This window comes from Perognathus longimembris, unplaced genomic scaffold (genome assembly GCF_023159225.1).
Source record: "Perognathus longimembris pacificus isolate PPM17 unplaced genomic scaffold, ASM2315922v1 HiC_scaffold_5665, whole genome shotgun sequence".
Lineage (NCBI taxonomy): Eukaryota > Metazoa > Chordata > Mammalia > Rodentia > Heteromyidae > Perognathus > Perognathus longimembris.
Window position 1 is genome coordinate 331,698 of NW_025961117.1, and position 12,427 is coordinate 344,124.

At 41.1% G+C, this 12,427-nt stretch overlaps 1 long non-coding RNA gene across 1 annotated transcript; it reads right to left on the minus strand.

The window, feature by feature from the left end:
* Window positions 1-5,106: 5,106 nt before the first annotated feature.
* On the minus strand, window positions 5,107-12,001 carry LOC125345474. The gene is made up of 3 exons (XR_007209739.1): window positions 11,974-12,001; window positions 6,052-6,178; window positions 5,107-5,154 (listed from the first exon to the last, which is right to left on the minus strand). It is a non-coding gene; the product is annotated as an uncharacterized LOC125345474 (long non-coding RNA).
* Window positions 12,002-12,427: the final 426 nt, after the last annotated feature.

Consider the following 12,427-nt stretch of genomic DNA (forward strand, 5'->3'; position numbering starts at 1 on the left):
GGAATTCAGTTGAAATGTGGTCAGCATATGGAAGCCCTGTGGCTGGGGGGGGGGGGGAGGGCGGGGTTGGAAGGAGGCTACCATAGGCAAGGCAAAGAAATAATAGAGTGAGAGGAGCAGTGTGACCCTGGAGAGGTCCTCCCGGGAATGACCTCCCCATCAAGGGACATGATGTGTGTCTCATGAAGTTATTGGACTGCCTTTCCTTTTCTTTTTTCTTTTTTTTTGGGGGGGAGGGGTAGATGAGGTGGGGGGGCTTGAACTCAGGGCCTGAGTGCTGTCCCTTAGCTTTTTCTGAGCAAGACTAGCATCTGACCACTTGAGCCACAGATCCACTTCAGCTTTTTTTGTGTTTAATTGGAGATGAGTCTCATGGATTTTTCTGTGGGACTGCTCTAGAACCTTGATCCTCAGAGCTCAGCTTCCTGAGTAGCCACTAGCATCTGGTGGCTGGACTTTTTCATTCCTTTGTTGTATGTATACAGGGTGACCAGGCCTGTCTGGTAGAGAGTCAGGACTGAACAAAGGTAATACAAATTGATGACTTCACTGAGTGGTCAGAGGAGGAAGAACAGAGTGATACATAGAGCGTATACATTCAATTCTGGACCCAAATCTGCTCTATGAATTTTCTCTCAGTGAATGCCTGCATCTGTAAAGTAGAATCAGTAGTGGTTACCCAGTACTGAGGTTATAAGAGGATTAATGAGCTAACTTACATAAGTGCCATAGCAGTAACAATGCCTGGCTAAGAGCTGGGTATTTTTCAGTCATTATTACTCCTGTACAACAGGGGCTGCCACCACCTGTTATTATAAAATGTTTTATATATTTTTAAATGGTTGGGGTGGTGAAGATTTATATTTCAGGATGCACGAAAATTACACAGCATTGAGATTTCAGTGTCCAAGAAATAAAGTTTTATTGGAACATAGCCACAGAATTCATGACTGCCTTCGTACCACGGAGATGGTTAAGCAGTTCCAACAGCAACCTTATGCCTAAAATTTCCTATCTTGTTGAGAACCATCACCTCCCCTATTGAGCTGAAGGCAAGTTATTTTTGCCTGCTGGATGATTAGTGTATGTATCCCCAGAACTGGATCACAATACGTGCTCAGTAAATATCTGCTGCATGAATGTGTTTGGTCCCTGGCAGTGATGGGATAAGGCCCCAATGCTCCTGAGCTCTGCATGAGGGTCTCTAGTGATGCCAATGGCTGCTGCTCACATTAGCTTTGAGAAAAGATATTCACCTGGTTCCCAGGGGCTCCTTCTACTCAGCAAAACTATAGGAGAGGACCAGAGCCCCTGCTGGGGGTGAGCCCTCTTCCCTTCCTTCCACTCTAGTATACTCACAGCAGGAAGTGAGGGGCAGGGAAGAGTTTTTAAATGGCTTTGGGGGCTGGGAATGTGGCTTAGTGTAGAGTGCTTGCCTAGCATGCATGAAGCTCTGGGTTTGGTTCCTCAGTATCACATAAACAGAAAAGGTGGGAAGTAGAGCTGTGGCTCAAGTGGTAGAGTGCTAGCCAAAGCTCAGGGACAGTGCCTAGGCTCTGAGTTCAAGCCCCAGGACATCCCCCCTCCACATGTTATTATAATGTCTACTGAGGTGAATCACATGGAAACATTGCTCCCAAGATGAAAAGCTAAATAGCCTTACATTTACATATGTAAACATGTAAATGTAAATTACATATGGCCATAGAAAAGGCATCAATAAACCAGCACCAGTGGCTCATGCTTACAATTAGCTAAGGAAGGCTGAGAGCTGAGGATTGTGGTTCAAAGCCCAGGCAGGAAAGTCTGTGAAACTCTTTATTTCTAATTAATGACCAGAAAATTGGAAGTAGTGTTATGGCTTAAAGTGGTAGAGTGCTAGCCTTGAGCCAAAAAGCTCAGGGTCAGTGCTCATGCCCTGACTTCAAGCCCCATAACCAAGAACAGTACTGTTCCAAGTGCCTGGGAGGTCTTTCAGTTTGTAGACTGGCAAGTGTGAGAGTGGGCAAGTGCCGGTGCCCGCAGTCCCATGCACCTTTCACACTGACTGCCGGCACCTTCCCATGGCTGTACTTGTATTTGTACCTATGAGCACAGAGAATCCTTGTGATAAGCTATATGCTGGCCTTGGGAATGGGAAGAGGAAAGTAGGTAGATAAGTAAGGAAGAAAATAGCTGGGTCTACATCAACAGTGGAAAAGTATGCTTTGCATAATGTTGATGGAAAATAGCTCCCCTGGTGACTTATGTAAGATACTATTATAAATTTGTAACAGCAAATCTGCTCGGGGACAATGACCTAGACAAAGAAATACTTATCTTTAATCTTGGGTGGATCTGTAGGTGATTTTCCTTATGGGTTTCTGCGGTTTCCATATTGAGAAGACCCTTGGTTTCAAGAAGTCCACCTGTGGGGGTGGGGGGGGGGAATCCCGCACAATGCTCAGGATGGACAAAGTCCAGCATTTTACTTTTCTATTTATTTATTTATTTATTTATTTATTTATTTATTTATTTATTTTTGGCCAGTCCTGGGCCTTGAACTCAGGGCCTGAGCACTGTCCTTGGCTTCTTTTTGCTCAAGGCTAGCACTCTGCCACTTGAGCCACAGCGCCACTTCTGGCCGTTTTCTATATATGTGGTGCTGGGGAATGGAACCCAGGGTTTCATGTATACAAGGGAAGCACTCTACCACTAGGCCACATTCCCAGCCCAGAGTCCAGCATTTTAGGAGGCATAGAGTTCAACACTCTAGTAAAATAACTCAAACATAGCCGGCCCAGTCTGGTGGTTCACACCTATCACCATAGCTACTCATCAGGCTGAGATCTGAGGATGGAAGTTTGAAGCCAGCCCAGGAATGAAAGTCCATAGGACTCATAACCTCCATTTAGCCAACAAAAAGCCAGAAGTGGAGTTGTGGGTCAAGTGGTACTGCAGAATCGGTCTTGCACGAAAAAGCCGTTTCCAGGCCGTAAGTTCAAGCTCCAGTACTGTCTCCCCCCACCCATTATACCCAGATATAGATTGAGCAACTAATCCTGTGAGGGGGGCAGTCAAGGGCTAGAACTAAGCCTTGGAAAAAAGATAAAATGAGATATCTTCCATTACTGGGAAAAGTGACTAAAAATTGAGCTGATCAGGATGTGGAAACAACTGTCTACTGTCCCCATCTTGATACTAACCTCTTTGATGTCAAATGATATCCTTTCCAGTATGTAATTTTTTCATTACTAGGCTTGCTAAGGTGCACAGGGACAGAGCAGTAAATAAAGTCACCAAGTTTCTATTTTCATGGAGAGCATGACCTATTGCAAAAGACAGACACTGAACAAGAACGCAAACAAGTACAAGACAAGTAGATAAAGGGAAATGTAGCAGACAGACAGTACAATGCCTGGCACACGGATAGTCTCTCTCCATAGCTGGTCAAATCATGGTAGTGGGAAAACTCTTTCCCCTTGACATTGGAATGTCCAGGAGAGCCCTCCCCCTCCCCCTCCCCCTCCCCCTCCTCCCCCTCCTCCTCCTCCTCCTCCTCCTCCTCCTCTTTCTTCTTCCTTCTTTCCTCCGTTCTTTTTTCTTTTTCTTTTTGTGGGTCCTGGGGCTTGAACTGGAAGGCCTGGGGGTTGTCCCTGAGCTTCTTTTTAACCAAGGGCTCTACCACTGAGCCACAGCTCCACTTCTGGATTTTTTTTTTGTATGTTATTGGAGATTAGATTCTCATGGGCTTTCCTACCAGGTCTGGCTTCAAATCCAGATCCTCAGATCTCAGCCTCCTGAGTTCCTAGTATTACAGGAGTGAGCCACTCATGCTTAGCTTGTTGTTCAAGTGGTAGATTATTTTCTGCATGTGAAAAAAATCTTTCTCTGACCTAGTATGGTAGCTCATGCTGGAATCCCTACAATTCAGGACCACAGAGGCTAGATCTCAAGTTGAAGGCCAACTCTGGATATCAAAAATCTGAACCAAGGGTTGGGAATATGGCCTGGTGGTAGAGTGCTTGTCTTGTATATACGAAGCTATGGGTTTGATTCCTCAGCATCACATATATAGAAAAAGCCAGAAATGGTACTGTGGCTCAAGTGGTAGAGTGCTAGCCTTGAGCAAAAAGAAGCCAGGGACAGTGTTCAGGCCCTGAGTTCAAGCCCCAGGACTGGTAAAAAAAAAAAATTAAAAAAAAATATATATATATGAATCAAAGCAAAACAACAAAACAAAACTCAAAAGCAAACAAAGAACAACAACAACAAAACAGTTCACAACTAACAGATAACACAAAAGAACTTGTGGATGGCGGTTGGAGGGGGAGGGAGGCTCCCCATCCATGTCCTCACCCACACAAGATGCAACTGCGCATGGTTCCCAAACCACTTTTATCTCCATGTCTAGGATAGGATTAACTTTGCCTGTGATACAACTCTTTGCAAATCACTTTTGCTGTGAAAACACATCACAATTTAAATATCTTAATCTAATAACATTTAATGTCTTAGTCTAATAACATTTCCCCTAAATTTATACCTAATTTAAAAAACACTAAATAGTAAATAAAATTTTAAAGAAACATTCACTGAGGTTTTTTTTTTAATTCAAGTCTCATACAAACATACCAGTGTTATTATGCCAAAATGTTATTCCTCTTTAATAACAAGGAAATCACTGGCCTCAGCATTTATGGAGTTAGACAGCATTTTGTGGAAGAGAAACAGGCTCAGAACAAAGAGATCTCACTTAGAGTGGACAGTTACTTAACTTCATAATCCAAACCATGTGAACTCACAAAGACAAGGAAGAAGCTTAGTCAGCAGGGATTTGGGTTTCAGGAACTGGGTTACTGGACCAAGACATTAGGTTTTAGTGGTGCCGTAAGGGTAAGTTCTAGAGATATAATGTTCTGCAAGGTTCCAAGTGCAGTATACAGTGCTTGGAATTTAGTGAGAGTAAGTCATAAGATTTCTCAGCACACATAGAATATGAAGATGTGTGTTAGTGGGGTTCATTAGGTGAACAAACCAATCATTATTTAGTATACGCTTTAAAATATAAAATGTCAATCTTTAACTTACCTGTGAAATTCTTGTCTGAGGCCTCTCCTATCCATGGTTCTCGTTCCGGCTTGACAATTAATTTAGGTTTAGGAACACAGTACCCTGTTAATAAGAAATAGTAGAGAACTATTGCTCATGCTGAGTCATCACTGCTGTAAGATTCGCAAACAGTGCTGGGGATATGGCCTAGTGGCAAGAGTGCTTGCCTCGTATACATGAGGCCCTGCGTTCGATTCCCCAGCACCACATATACAGAAAACAGCCAGAAGTGGCGCTGTGGCTCAAGTGACAGAGTGCTAGCCTTGAGCAAAAGGAAGCCAGGGACAGTGCTCAGGCCCTGAGTCAAAGGCCCAGGACTGGCCAAAAAAAAAAAAAAAGATTCACAGACATCCTGTTTACAAGGTTGCTCCTAAATCTTGTTTCTCATTTGTCACAGTCTCCATGGTTGACTTTCACCCAGCTTTGGATATACTTTACCAGTTGTGTGGCTTTAATTCAGCTCTTTTGCTTAAGGCTAGCATTCTACCTATTTGAACCCCAGCTCCACTTCCAGTTTTGAGTGGTTAACTGGAGATGAGAGTCTCATAGGGACTTTTCTGACTCCTGAGTAGCTAGGATTATAGGCGTGAACCACTGCACCCAGCGCCAGGGTTGGAATATAAATATCCACATCCAAATAATGATTTCCAGATCATACTTCCTATAGTGATATACATTCTCTTCTAGACTGTATATCCACCTACAATAGTCACCTCAAGTTTGGGAAGACAGTCTCCTGTTAGTGGAACATAGTTTACAACTTTGGTCAAACTGCTGATTTGGCTTCTTGAAGAATGACAGTAGAATTGCCTCAGGAGTTACCTAATTAAGTTGACATTTTTGTTAGAAAGAAGTAACACTTTCCACGGACTTGAATCTTACATCCAGATACCATAACTATTCATACATCTACTAAAAACAAATTACTTGGCCTTGCAAGTTAATGTGACTTTTGCTCACCCAAGGACACCAGGTTGCTGTAGGTCTCCAGCATAACATCTCTGTACAGGGTCCTCTGAGCAATGTCTAGGTCCTGCCATTCCTCCCAGCTGAAGTCCACAGCCACATCAGCAAATGACACCACCTTCTGTAATGGCACATTTCCATCAAGTAATTAGCTCAGAGTCATGAGAACACCAATTGCATTCTTCTACATGTATGCTCTTCTTCTTTAACATAAAATGTGTGGAGCTTGATGTGTTATCTATAAACAATGGCTAACAATCCCTCCGAGCCAGCCATGCTTGACAATACCAGAGATGAATGCTGACTAAAACACAAAAGGAAATATATTTGTAAATGTTTAAATAACCTTCCATCCCCAATCAATTGGGCAGAGAAACTCTTCTAAAAATGTAGATTGAAAATATTTTTAGGAAAAGACAATTCATTAACAGCCCATCTGCATTTTAAGAGTGTTACAAGAAATTATTCTGCTTTAAGAGAATAACAAAAGATGCCAACATAGGACAAGGACATTAGAATGGAAAAGGTGAAGGTAAATATAAAGGAATACATAGATCATATATGTAATTATGTAATTAATCTCTCTAAAATAATTTGTGGAAGGAACACTTTTATCACCATCTTCATGATCCACAATGCATAAAGACTCAATATATAAACACATAAGTGTATTAAAACCAAGTATTGGGGCTGAGAATGAAGCAATAGATTGCTTTCCTAGCATGCATGAAGCCCTGGGTTCGATTTGTCAGCACCACATACACAGAAAAAGCCAGAAATGGCACTGTGGCTCAAGTGCTAGAGTTCTAGCCTTGAGCAAAAAGAAGCCAGGGACAGTGCTCAGGCCCTGAGTCCCCAGGACTAGCCCCCACCCCAGAAAAAGTGTATGGACTAGACATATGAATCAATCAATACTGTACTTGCTTGACAAAAGTGAGCTCCAGAGTTCAAAGAATTAATTCTACCAACAAAAAAAGTAAAAGGGCAATAGATTTATGTTCTAAATGGAATTATTCCATTAAAAAGTAACTATATTATATGATGTCACATGCTGGTAACTGCAAGAATACTGTAAACTCTTAAGAGTACATAGTAATAATACACTGAAGTACACCCAGCACATTTATTTCCTATGTCTGTTATACCCAAGAATCAGACTGGGTGGGAAATGTATTTTCTTGCAGTTCTATAGTATAACAATTTTCCTGCATGCTTTTCTTCTTCTGAAGCTCTACACTTCAGCCTGAGGATGGCCTTTGTTCTGTACATAAAAATCTCTGGTTACTTCTTTATGAAGCAAACTGTCAAACTACCAGACTAGAATATAGCTATCATATAATGGCCTTTTCAAAAGAATATATTAGGCCTCACATACTTGTGAGTTTCACAGATTCAATGAAGCATTGAACCAAAATATTTGAAAAAGTATGGCACCTGTGTTAAACGTGCAGTATTTGAAAAAACTGTCATTATCCTATGAAAAATGCAGTATAACAACTATTTACATAGGATTTGGACTGTAATAGATAGGATAGGTGATTTACAATTTTATAGAAGAACCCCTAAAGGTGGTATTAGAGGTCATTTACAGTGTACAGAAGGATGTGTGCAGGTTACATGGAAGCAAAATAAATATCAGGTGAGACAAACATAATAAACAGCAAAATGGTCATCAAAATAAAACCATATTAATGTAATATAAATGTAGTAAATATATAAAGTACTGTCTAACTTGAACAAAAGAAAAAAGGCTAAAAACACCCAATAAGCTCTCCAAAGAGACATACATTAAATATAGAGAAATAAAAACAAACAAACATAAAGTTACCACAAGCAAAAATAATCTATCATTACTATTGAAGAAATAATACACTTCTTACTAACTGATAGAACAACCAGGCAAAAAGTTAACAGGAACACACTCATGGATGTCATTATCTTAACTCAAATGCTATTCACAAAATACTGTGGTGTTCTATTTACCAAGACAGACACACTGAGAACAAAAACAAATCTGAAGACAAGCTCTGCAGAAATCAATATGAGAAATAAAGCTCTAAGTTATAAATACATTAGATCTGGAAGAAATGTACTGTCACTGTGATTTATAGAGTATTAAAGGTAGCTACTTTCTTACCTCACCTTTGAAGTAAAAACAAATGCTTTTAATGTATGGTGTGTTCACATATATATTTTGGGGGGAGGGAGGAGCCATAGAACTCAGGGAAATAGGATGAACAATCCCAGCACTAAAGCTCACTGGACAGTGATGGAAGTGAACTACACAATTCATGGGTGAAGAAGCGGGGAGGGAACAAGGAGAGAGCAAGGGAAGGGAAGACAGCGTATATGAAAGGAAATGTACTCATTACCAGACTCATATAATTGTAACCTCTGTACATGACCTCCATAATAACAATAAATGAAATTAATTATAAAACAATTCCTTCATTGTTTGTTGATTAAGCTATTTGCTTAGTGAAGAAAAATCTACCACAGTTAGAAGAACAGTTACAATTATCAGAAAGAAAATACAACACGTAATTAGAAACATGAAATATTTGAGTTTAAGTTGAATATTAATTCGACATAAGTATGTTCAGGTTAGAAAAAACAAGTGCTTCTGGCTCAGGACGGTTATCTCACTCTAGCTACGAAGGAGGCTGAAGTCTGGAAGCCAACCTGGTTAGACAACTCAAATTAAGCAGCTAATAAACAGGTCAGAGGCATGGCTCAAGTGACAGTGCCAACAGTGAATGAGGAAGCTGACTGACTGTGAGGCTCTGAGTTCAAGCAACAGCACTGACACAAGAAAGGCATGGTGGAGGCTGAGTTTATAAGTCAGACACACACCAATGGTGGCAACACAGTAAGTCCTCATCTCAGAGAGAGAAAAGACAGTGAATGGAGGGGGGAGAGAAAGGGGAGCAAAGGGACAGGGAAATGAAGGAAGAAGAGGGAACTAGAGAGGAGGGAAAAGAGGGAAAGGGAAAGGAGGAAAGGGGGAGGAGGGGAGGAAAGCTTCCTGACATTAGATTTGACAGTTACTCCTAGGATAGGACACCAAAAGTGCCTGATCCAATACCAAGCAAGAGTAAGTGCATACAATTAAAACTTTGTACATCACAGGCACAATCAACAAGGAAGAAATGGCATGGCATGAGAAAAAACATTTGAATATAACTCAAAATAGATAAGTAGAATGAATTAGGAAATGCAAAACAAAAATCCTACCCCCACCCATATGATTGTAAAATGGGAAAAAAGATGGAATGGCCTTTTCTAAAAAGAATATATAAAAGTAGTTGATTAAAATAGAAAAAAAAGTTCATATCAATAATCATGAGAAAAATTCAAATCAAAATTACAATGACATAACTACATTTTTTTTTAAATTTTTTGCCAGTCTTGGGGCTTGAACTCAGGGCCTGGGCACTATTGCAGAGCTTCTTTTGCTCAAGGTTAGCACTCTACCACTTGAACCACAGCACCGCTTCTGGGTTTTTCTGTTTATGTGGTACTGAGGAATCGAACCCAGGGCTTCATGCATGCTAGACAAGTACTCTACCACTAAGCCACATTCCCAGCCCTGAATAATTACTTTATACATTCGAGTATGGACATCGTTTTAAACAAAACAATAGAAAAAACCTTCCAAAGTCTAACAGTTGCTAGGAAGGATGTGAAAACAAACGTGAACAATGGTACATTTCTGGTAGGAATATTAAACAAAGATGGTATGGAGAGTCCTAAAAGGAAGATAATTTTTCAGTAGCGATGAGCCTTGAATACAATAAGCATGGTATGATTTCCTTTACTGAGCTTCCAAGGATCAACAAACTCACAGAGACGCCAAAAAGTAAGATGGTTCCAGAGACTAGGGTAGAGAGGAAGAGGAGCTGCATATTGAATTATTATAAAGCTTCCTACAAGGAAGATGAAAAACAATGTAGATGGATAGAAGGGATGGAGGGACAACGAGGTGGCCCATACGTAGTATCAGTGAACTGTACATTTAAGCATGGTTTATATAGAGCCATACACCTATAAATCCATGACCTTGGCTGCAAGCCAGCCTAGGCTAACATAACAAGTTCAAGAACAGCCCGGACTATGCAGCAACACCTGTTTTCAAAAGGAATAGGGAGGAACCAAATTTTGGATTCTGTGAATTTTATCAGAGATATAAGTGACGTATGTATATCTTTTTCCTCCTGGGATAACAAGCAAATTCAAAGTGTTTGAAAACGGGTTAAAGGAGGTTTTAGCTCGAAACATACACTGCAAATAGCATTAATAACACATACATGGATGAAAGCTACAAATTATTATCATCTGTGCATTGTGTTGGGGACTCAGTTTTGGCCTTGGTGGGGGAAGGGCACCAAGAGGGAGACGCTGCCCTTCCCCCAGCCCTGGGACAGTGTAATAGCGAGCCACTCCCACCTTCCCGCCTCAACCGGAAAAGAAGACCCCACCCCTGAGGGAGGGAGACACTTGCATGCCACCATGATAGGGTTGTCCAGCCCACAAAGGAAGTTTCATGACATCACCTGATGGGCAGGCTGGCTTAGCCAATGGCCAGTCCCCCTCCTTTCCCGCCATTACCGCTATATATAAATCCCCCTCCCAATTAAATCCTTGGAGACCCATTCAACCATCTAAACGTCTCCCCGATATCTTTGTCCTGTGGCTCCTGACACATTATGGTGGGCCGAGGAAGGGTTTTCGGCATCCCACTTCAGCTTAGAGCAGTCCGGTAAGGACACACCTTACTCCTTCTGCCAATATAAGGGGTAGGGCAGAGCTTCTTCCATAAAATTGAGGTTCAGGCATTCCCCAAGGAGATAGAGGAGGAAGGGGTCCTAGAGACCCCAACATTTGGGCATCACCTCCGGAGAAGTGAGGAGAAGGGGTCCTAGAGGCCCTGACAATTTTGCTTTCAGTTTTTGTATGACAGCTGTTCAAATGTGACATATATTCCTGGATTCTTTCTTCCAGTAGATTTCTAAGGATATATAGTCACAAATGTTAGCGAGTTGCAATGTTCCTGAGAGATGAAAGTCTATTACTGAGCAAATGTCTGTCAGATTTTGGCACCAGTGATATTTCAAATATAAAAACCTTAGTCATTGTATTGTTCATTATCAAAATCAGCTTCTAGTGCTGGCCTTGAGCAAAAAGAAGCCAGGGACAGTGCTCAGGCCCTGAGTCTAAGGCCCAGGACTGGCAAAAATAAATAAATAAATAAAAAAGAATCTTAAAATCAGCTTCTATCTTATAGTGGCAGTGAATGCAAATATTCAAATGGAGGAAGAAGAAATAAACAAAACTGTAATACCGTATCAAATGAAGTTAGGGCAGACAAAGACAACAATAAAAAACAGAGGGATTTCTAGAAAGACCATAGACAGTATCATCAAATATATAGCCTAAGTTTCAAATAAGACAAAGACCATGAAGCAGTCCCAGAAGTATGCATGGAGAGTAACTTAGGTACATATAGCTGACTCAGTCCTCTAGAAACATTCGAAGGTATGTGTGACCACACTATTTCAGCAACTCTATCTAGTAAAACTTCATTAAGATAGTTGAATGTTACCCACAAGGATGTGATCTCTGACCAGTTGCTAGCCAACCTTCCATGAGAAGTCATCCCCTCGGTGTCACTGAATCACATAACAAGTGTGACTATTTTCCCTTATCAGAAAAACTAGAAACAAACTGAAGCAAATCTGTAATCAACTTAGACCGAAAGTGACATTTTATCATCTGCTGAATCTGTAGGCCTTCTTTATCTGATTATGAACATGGTCCTGAAGCTGAATCTGTTTGTTGTTTTTTTGTTCAATCTTGGACACCCTTAGGTTCATAAAGTGGAATGTACAACCAACTGAGAAATAAAAAGCAGCTCACCAGAGATCTTTTCCTTCTTTCTTGCTGCAGACAATGAACAGAAGATTCTGGAAGCATGGCTGGGAGAGAAGGCAAATGAGGTAGTCAGGAAAGAACCTGGGTGATTTTACCCCAGATTTTCCTGCTCAAAACATTATATATATATATATATATATATATGAAGTGGCATTATGGCTCAAGTGGTAGAGTGCTAGCCTTGAGCTGAAGAGCTCAGGGACAGCGCCCAGGCCGAGTTCAAGGTCAAGGACTGGCAAAACCAAACCAAAACAAGACAAAGCAAACCAAAAAGCCCATACATGGGCTGGAAAAGCATAAAGCCTTTTATTTTTTTGCCATGGCGGTTGGACTCAGGGCCTGAGCATTGTCCCTGGCTTCTCTTTTGTTGCTCAAGGCTAACACTCTACTACTTGAGCCACAGTGCCACTTCCAGCCTTTTCTATACATGTGGTGCTGA